Source organism: Megascapheus bottae, chromosome 7 (genome assembly GCF_031878675.1).
Source record: "Megascapheus bottae isolate mThoBot1 chromosome 7, mThoBot2.hap1, whole genome shotgun sequence".
NCBI lineage: Eukaryota > Metazoa > Chordata > Mammalia > Rodentia > Geomyidae > Megascapheus > Megascapheus bottae.
In genome coordinates, this window is record NC_143515.1 from 21,631,285 (window position 1) to 21,639,489 (window position 8,205).

Sequence of the window (8,205 nt, forward strand, 5' to 3'; positions counted from 1 at the left end):
TCTGCACAGTTATCTTGGTGCCCCTGTGCCTGAGACATTGCTCACGCTGCATGGTTCTGTGTGTCTCTGACTATTTTCTACTTCATTTGACCTGGAACAAGCACACCCTGACACTGTACCCCTTTTCACCAGGATTCTGGGAGTGGAGTAAGAAGTCCACTTCAAGGGAGGACCCAGATGAGAGAGAACAAGAGCTGCCTCTGAGGTGCAACAAGCCTGTGTGAACAGCCAGCATAACTTGGCCTGTGACTCCTCAGCAGGACAGAACACGCTAAAGACCTCACCTTCTAAGAGGTTCCAGTCTGAGATAATTGAGTGTATGTGGAAGAAATGGGCGATGCAAAGACTTGGAATTTTAGTGCTATCACAGAACCTGTTTTTCAGAATCTTCATCCAGAAGCAAAACACACAATAGATGTAAAGTTTATGCACTAAATCCACATGTCCTCCCTGTGTGTGTGAGAAGAAGCCATGCTGGCTGACAAGAGACTGTGGATGAGGGATATTTGCTGCCTTTCCTCGTGGTTGGTGGGAAGTCAGCCAGCCACACAGAGCAGGCAAACTCTGAGCTCCTGATGGCTCAGTCTCCCCACCTGCTCATGGCCTTCGGGCTGGGCTCAACCCCGGGGACTGAGGAACATTTTCCTCCACTGCAGACAAGGCCACCACAGGGCAGGGCCTTTGTCGTCCAGGTTCTCAGAATCATCACCCTGGAAAGTGACTGCTTCTTAAGGAGCCCAGAGCAAGAATGTCAGCCCTGGACAGAGGATCCTGACCCAAATCTCTCCAGGTCATTCCAGTGAAGAAATTTTAAGTCTGCCTCATTTGCTGAAACTACATGAATAATTAGAAAAATGACTCTGTAGTCATCTAACCTAACCACAGTAAGGTGTCGACAGCATCTGCTTTCTTCACCCCACTTAGATGCATTGTGATGAATCAGTGAGATTCTCAGAATTCCTATACTCAAGTGTACATGATGAAGGTAAAGATTGCTCCTTTTTGGCTGGGTGGCCAAGGAAAGCCATGAAAGAATATCTGAGTGACCAAATTTCTATCTATATTCAATCCAGATCCAAGATGTTTCTTCAGGACATTTTTCCTGGCTTGAGGAGAGGTCAATACTGGTCAATATTGGATCTCTCTCCCTCTCCCCCTCTCCTCTCCCTCTCCCCTTCTCCTCTCCCTCTCCCTCCCCTCTCTTTATCCCCCCCTCTCTCTCCCCTCTCTCTCTCTCCCCTCTCTCTCTCTCCCCTCTCTCTCTCTCCCTCTCTCTCTCCTCTCTCTCTCTCTCTCTCTCTCTCTCTCTCTCTCTCTCTCTCTCTCTCTCTCTCTCTCTCTCTCTCTCTCTCTCTCTCTCTCTCTCTGTCTCTCTCCCTCCCTCTCTCTCTCTCTCCCTCTCTGTCTCTGTCTCTCTCCCCTCCCTCTCTCTCTCATAAAGATCTAAACAGCAATAGTGATGTCTCGACAGACAAAATATTTCCACTCATTGGAAAAAGGATAACATCATAGGCATGTTTGGTTGGGGAGCAGTGACTTTTGTTGAAGTAAGTATGTCCACTATCAACACTTAACACTTAATGATGATGGACTGGGAGAAGTAATATCAAATGATAAAAAGGGGCAAAATATGATTGGTCTCAAAGTGGAAAAAGTACAGTCTATTTAAATACTGAGAATAGAAGATAGGTAAAGTTTCCATGGCAGGGTAATTGTGAGACATTATTGAGAAATCAGAGTAAATATATCTACAAAATGGCTTCAACGTAAAGTCCCAGAAATTATTGTTTCCCATTAGCCATGCACAACCTGAAAGTGGAGCTGTGGCTCAAGTGGCAAAGTAGAGTATTAGACTTGAGCACAGAATCTAAGAGAAAGCACGTAAGGCCTCAGTTCACCCAGCAGGGTGATTTTACACACACACACACACACACACGCACACACACCACAGAGAAATGAAAGATTTAAATTTTAGTGACGTGCTGATGGCTAATACCTGTATACTTACAAACTCAGGAATGTTAGGCATGAGAATGGGTGTTCAATGAAAGCCTGTAAAAGAAACAGCATGGGATTCTTATCTCAATTAGGCACCAAAAAACCAGAAATGAAAGTTTGTCTCATGTGGCACAGTATTCATCGTGAGACAAAAAAACAAATACCATCCAGATCCCAGTCAAAGATTCAAGGACAAATCTAAACTAAAATCAAGACAGAAAAGAAAAAAAGGAAGGAAGGAAGAGAAAAAAAGACAGAGAGAAAGAAAAAGAAAGAGAAGAGGAGGGAAAGAAAAGCAGGAAGGAGAAAGAAAGAGTGAGAGTGGAAGAGGTAAGGAGGCAGAGAGCAAAAAGAAAAAGGAAAGAAAGAATAAAAAAAGGAAGGATAAACATTTTCTTTTTTTTTTAGTTTTTTTTATTGTAATTAGTAAAAGGGTTACATGATATTTGCCAAATAGAAGGTGCATTAATTCACGTACATTGATACCCTTTCACATGTCTTGGTATCCATTTCCCTCCCCCACCACACCCCCCACCGTCTTGGTTTTCCCCCCTTCCCTATCAAATTTCAAATATCCAAATACAAATAAATTCAATATATCAGATAACAAAGTGAGATACTATACCAATATGAGATAACCAAGGGACAGCAAAGGAGATGAAAGATAACATAGTACATTAAGGACAACAATCATTCATTATATGGCTTTTCCCTCATTCGTCATAATCAGTAGAAACCTTGGGCTCTACTAGCAGAGATTTGCAATAGAGCAAAATCTTGATACATAAGGCCATATAATGTGAAGCTAATTGAAAGGACCTCCAGGATAAGGATAAACATTTTCAATGTGATAAGCACTTGATGTTTTCAACCACTGATCATTACTAACTGAATAAAAGATCTATCAAGGAACAAGAATATGTTTCCATATATTTATAAAATGCCCTTTTACAAGTTGCTTCTGTACACCAGTCGTTTGTAAAGCAGTCTTAAAGCATTTCTTTTCCTATGCAGTGGTCTCCGTTTTCTGCAGAGAAATGTATGTGTTTCTCCTCTGGTGTGGACACCTGTGGACATAAGGCCTGTGGTAACTCAATGAGGACAGCCAAGCCTGCAGCTGTGCCCAGCCCTGCCCAGCCCCTGCTCATTTGCATGTGCCCAGAGCTCAGCCCCCTGCCCTGAGCACTTCTTCAGAGTCTGCCCACACCCTGGGCAACAGTCAGTCCAGTCAGCATCCCTGCTCAACTCCTGGGGCTCCTGCTGCTCTGCCTCCCAGGTAAGGAAGATCATTGCTGGGCCTTAACTCAGCCTAGGACATCCAGGGCTGTCTGGAACTTCAGGAAAACCTCTTGTACCATAGCAAGGAGGTTGATTGGGGTTTTTTGTATGTCCACTGACAGGTTCAAGATGTGCTATCCAGATGACCCAGTCTCCAACCTCTCTGTCTGCATCTCCAGGAGACAGAGTCACCCTCAATTGCAAGGCCAGTCAGGACATTCGCAAGTACTTACACTGGTATCAGCAGACACCAGGGAAAGCTCCTAAGCTCCTGATTGGTTACACATCTAATTTGGCAGATGGGGTCCCATTCAGGTTCAGTGGCAGTGGATCTGGGTCAGATTACTCTCTCACCATCAGCAGCCTGCAGCCTGAAGATGCTGCCACTTATTACTGTCTGCAGTATGATAACTTTCCACCCACAGTGATACAAGTCATAACATAAACCTCCCAGGAACGCAGAAGTGAGAGTCTGGGCTGCCCCAGCTGCTCCTTCTGCTGCCTCCACCTGCTGACACAGCTTCTCAGATTCATCTTGAAGGATCACTTGAAGATTCTGGTAGAAGCATGTGGGCAGAATTCTCTCCATTCTAGCTCTCTGTCTTCAACAGTAGAAACATGTCAATGCCTCTCCTGTTTCAATAGAGGACACAAATCATAACAGGGAAATAGTCTGTCAGAGCATTAAATGGGATTCATTTGGAAAGAAGAAAGATCTAGCTGATCCAAGTTGGTTATTTCTTAATGCAAGAAATGTATTCCATTTGAATACATGATTTGAATAAGGTCCTAAGCTTCGGGAAAAATAAAAAGAAATGTATTCTAATTGCCATTCCAACACTGGGAGTATATGACAGTATATTTCAACACAGAAATGCAGCGTCCTCTGGAGTTCCCTCAGACCCCAGATCATCTACCTGTGAAACTGGAGGCCTCCTCACCGAGGTCCTTACACTGATTAGAAACCCAGGGCTGGGTGCCAATGCCCTCAATTGTAGATCCTGACATGTGACCCTCCAATCCTTCCCTCTGCCTCAGTGAGTGCCTGCAAGTTTCAGCACTTTCTAAAGCAGACTCTCCTAACTTCCCATCTTCATGAGGACTCCTCATGCACAAACTCTATAGTAAATGTTGATGACAATGGCTTCCAGAAGGAAACAATGAGAAGAAGCCACACACACAGCAAAACCATGATGACAGCAATCTACACCCCACTCCATTGCTTTCTTACTGAAACTGCACTTAAAATAGATGGACTAGAACCTGCTTTGTAAATATAAGAGGACAGATTCCATGTAAAGACACTGCCACTCCAAACTGAAAATCCTAACAATTGTGATGTCTCAAGTCTGCCACCAGAGGGCAAGCCAACCTCACAAGTTGCACATTTCCAGAATGCAGCACTTTCTTTTATGGTCTTGGGGCTTATGGCCTTCAGTCTGGGCTCAACCCCAGGGAGTGGGGAGCATTTTCCTCCACTGAAGCCCACAGGGCAAGGCCTTTGTCACCCCCAGGTTCTCAGCTCCATCACTCTGGAAGGCGACTGCTTCATTTTTAGCCCAGAGCAAGAATGTCAGCCCTGGACAGAGGATTCTGACCCAAATCTCTCCAGGTCATTGCAGTGCCTGAAAGTTGAGGTCAGCCTTCACATCTCCACATTCACTTAAACTTCAAAAATCATTAGAAAAATGACTCTGTAGTCACCTAACCCAAACATAATATGGTATCCACATCTGTTTCTCCACCCTACTTAGATGCATTGTGATGGATCAGTGAGATTCTCACAATTCCTATACTCAAGTGTATATGATGAAGGTAAAGATGGCTCCTCTGGCTGTGAAACTGGGCTGGGTGGCCAAGTAAAGCCATGAAAGGATATCTGAGTGATCAAATTTGTATCTGTGTTTAATCCAGATCCAAGATGTTTCTTCAAGACATTTTTCAAGCTTGAAAAGAGGTCAATACTGGTCAATATTGTTTCTCTCTCTCTCTCTCTCTCTCTCTCTCTCTCTCTCTCTCTCTCTCTCTCTCTCTCTATCTCTCTCTCTCTCTCTCTCTCTCTCTCTGTCTCTCTCTGTGCCTCTGTGTCTCTGTCTCTGTCTCTGTCTCTGTCTCTGTCTCTCTCTCTCTCTCTCTCTCTCTCTCTCTCTCTCTCTTTCTCTGTCTGTCTGTCTCTCGTAAAAATGTATGCAGCAATAGTGATATCAGGGGAGGTAAAATATTTCCACTCATTGGGAAAGGATAAAGCCATAGGCATGTTTGGTAGGGGAGCAGTGGTTTTTTTTGAAGTAAGTATGGCCAGTATCAACACTTAACACTTCATGCTGATGGACTGTGAGAAGTAACACCAAATGATAAAAAGTGGAAAAATATGAATGGTCTCAAATTGGGAAAAGTACAATCTATTTAAAGACTGGGAATAGAATACAGGTAAAGTTTCAATGGTAGATTTGTGAGACATTACTGAGAAATCAGAGTAAATACATCCACAAGAATGGGGTTCAATTTAAGTCCCAGAGATTATTGTTTTCCATTAGCCATGCAAAATCTGAAAGTGGAGCAGTGGCTCAAGTGTTGAAGCACAATGCTGGACTGAGCACAGAATGTGAGAGACAGTACCTACAGCCTTAGTTCATCCAGCAGGGTGATTTTAAACACACACACACACACACACACACACACACACACACACACACACACACACACCACGAGAAATGAAAGATTTAAATTTTAGTCATGTGCTGATGGCTAGTACGTGTGAACCTACCTACTCAGGAGTGTGAGGCATGAGAATGGGCGTTCAAAGGCAGGCTGAACAGGAAACAGCATGAGATTTTATCTCAATTAACCACCAAACAGCCAGAAATGAAAGAGTGCCTCATTTGGCAAAGCATTCATCTTGAGAAAAAAGCTAATATCACCCAGAATCACTTCAAGCCCCAAGGACAAATCCAAACTAAAATCAAAGAAAGAAACAAAGAAAAGAAGGAATTAGAAGGAATGAGAGAGGGGAAGAGGTTAGGCCATAGAGAAAAAAGAAAAAGGACAAAAACAGTGAGAAAGAAAAAAGAAAGGAAGAAAGAAAGATAACAGTTTTCAATTTCATAAGCACTTGATTAGAAGAGATGTTAATATTTTCTTCCAGCAAGAATTATTGAGGAAATAAAATATCTAAGAAGATCTTAAGAAATACCCTGTTACATGAGTTGCTTCTATACACCAGTCATTTGTAAAGCAGTCTTAAGGCATTTCTTTTGCTATCCAGTGGTCTCCGTTTTCTGCAGGCAAATATATGTGTCTCTCCTCTGGTGTGGACACCTGTGGACACAAGGCCTGTGGTGATTCACTGAGGACAGCCAAGCCTGCAGCTGTGCCCAGCCCTGCCCAGCCCCTGCTCATTTGCATGTGCCCAGAGCTCAGCCCCCTGCCCTGAGCACTTCTTCAGAGTCTGCCCACACCCTGGGCAGCAGTCAGTCCAGTCAGCACCCAGCATGGACATGACCCCTGCTCAGCTCCTGGGGCTCCTGCTGCTCTGCCTCCCAGGTAAGGAAGGACAGTGCTGGGTATTATATCAGCCTAGGACATCCTGGGCTCTCTGGAACTTCAGGAAGACGTCCTGGAACATGGATAGCAAGGAGGATAATTGTGGGTTTTTTTGTGCTTCCACTGCCAGGTGCCAGATGTGCCATTCAGATGACCCAGTCTCCATCCTCCCTGTCTGCATCTCCAGGAGACAGAGTCAAGATCACTTGCAAGGCCAGTCAGGGCATTAGCAGTTACTTAAACTGGTATCAGCAGACACCAGGGAAAGCTCCTAAGCGTCTGATATACAGAGCATCCAACTTGAACTCTGGGGTCCCATCCAGGTTCAGTGGCAGTGGATCTGGGACAGACTTTACTCTCACCATCAACAGCCTGCAGCCTGAAGATGCTGCGACTTATTACTGTCTGCAGTATGATAACTTTCCTCCCACAGTGATACAAGTCATAACATAAACCTCCCAGGGAAGCAGAAGTGAGAGGCTGGGCTGCCCCAGCTGCTCCTCCTGCTGCCTCCACCTGCTGACACAGCCTCTCAATGGCAGCCAGACTCTGAAGGTCTCTTGATGATTTGGGTAGAAGCAGCAAGGCAGAAGTCTCTCCACTCTGGCTCTCTGTCTGTAGCAATAGAAACATGGCAATGCCTCTCCTGATTTAATAGAGTTCACAAGTCATGGCATGGGAGGAAGCTGTTAGAGCATTAACTCAGGTTCATTTGCAAAGAAGAGACATGCTAGTTAATCCAAGCAGGAGGCTCTAAATGCAAGATAGCAGTCAAATAATTTTTGACTCCTCAATGTTTTTGTACAAATATCATCAGCAAATAAGGAACATTTCCTCTCTAGAATTTGGAGGAAGACATGCTGTAGACTACATGTGAGGAAGGGATAGCAAACACCTCAGCACTGAGTAAAATCTCATGGATAAAATGGGAACTATTTCATACCTTGATTATATTCCGCAGAGATTTTTACATGTGCTCTAAATCACCATTTTTCCACTATTGTTTTCTTCAATAGACAGGAATAGCTTTTGAATTATCATAAGAAGATGTTGCCTTTTAGAAATATTTTAACTGCCGTACTTATAATTTCTCATTCCTAATTTGTTAGAATGCTGAATTATATTACTCAATTTAGATTGTTTTAAAAATCATCCAATTTTAAAGTGGTTTTCCATTTGCAAAATGTATTTAATTTGCTTAAAATGGACTGTGGAGAGAAGGATGAGGAAGAGGTACAGGTAGAGGAAAACTAGAGCAAGATGAAACTCTCCCTTTCCTCAGACAAATGTTCACAACATGAAGAGAACAGAAAGTGGAGGGAGAAATCTAGGTATGTGTGACCCAATTTCAGAGGAAGTTTTTGTTAGCTAAACTGAAATAAGATT

At 43.7% G+C, this 8,205-nt stretch overlaps 1 pseudogene; it reads left to right on the forward strand.

The window, feature by feature from the left end:
- The first annotated feature begins 6,767 nt into the window (after positions 1 to 6,767).
- Positions 6,768 to 7,342, forward strand: LOC150060405 (immunoglobulin kappa variable 1D-13 pseudogene; annotated as a pseudogene).
- The last annotated feature ends 863 nt before the right edge of the window (positions 7,343 to 8,205 follow it).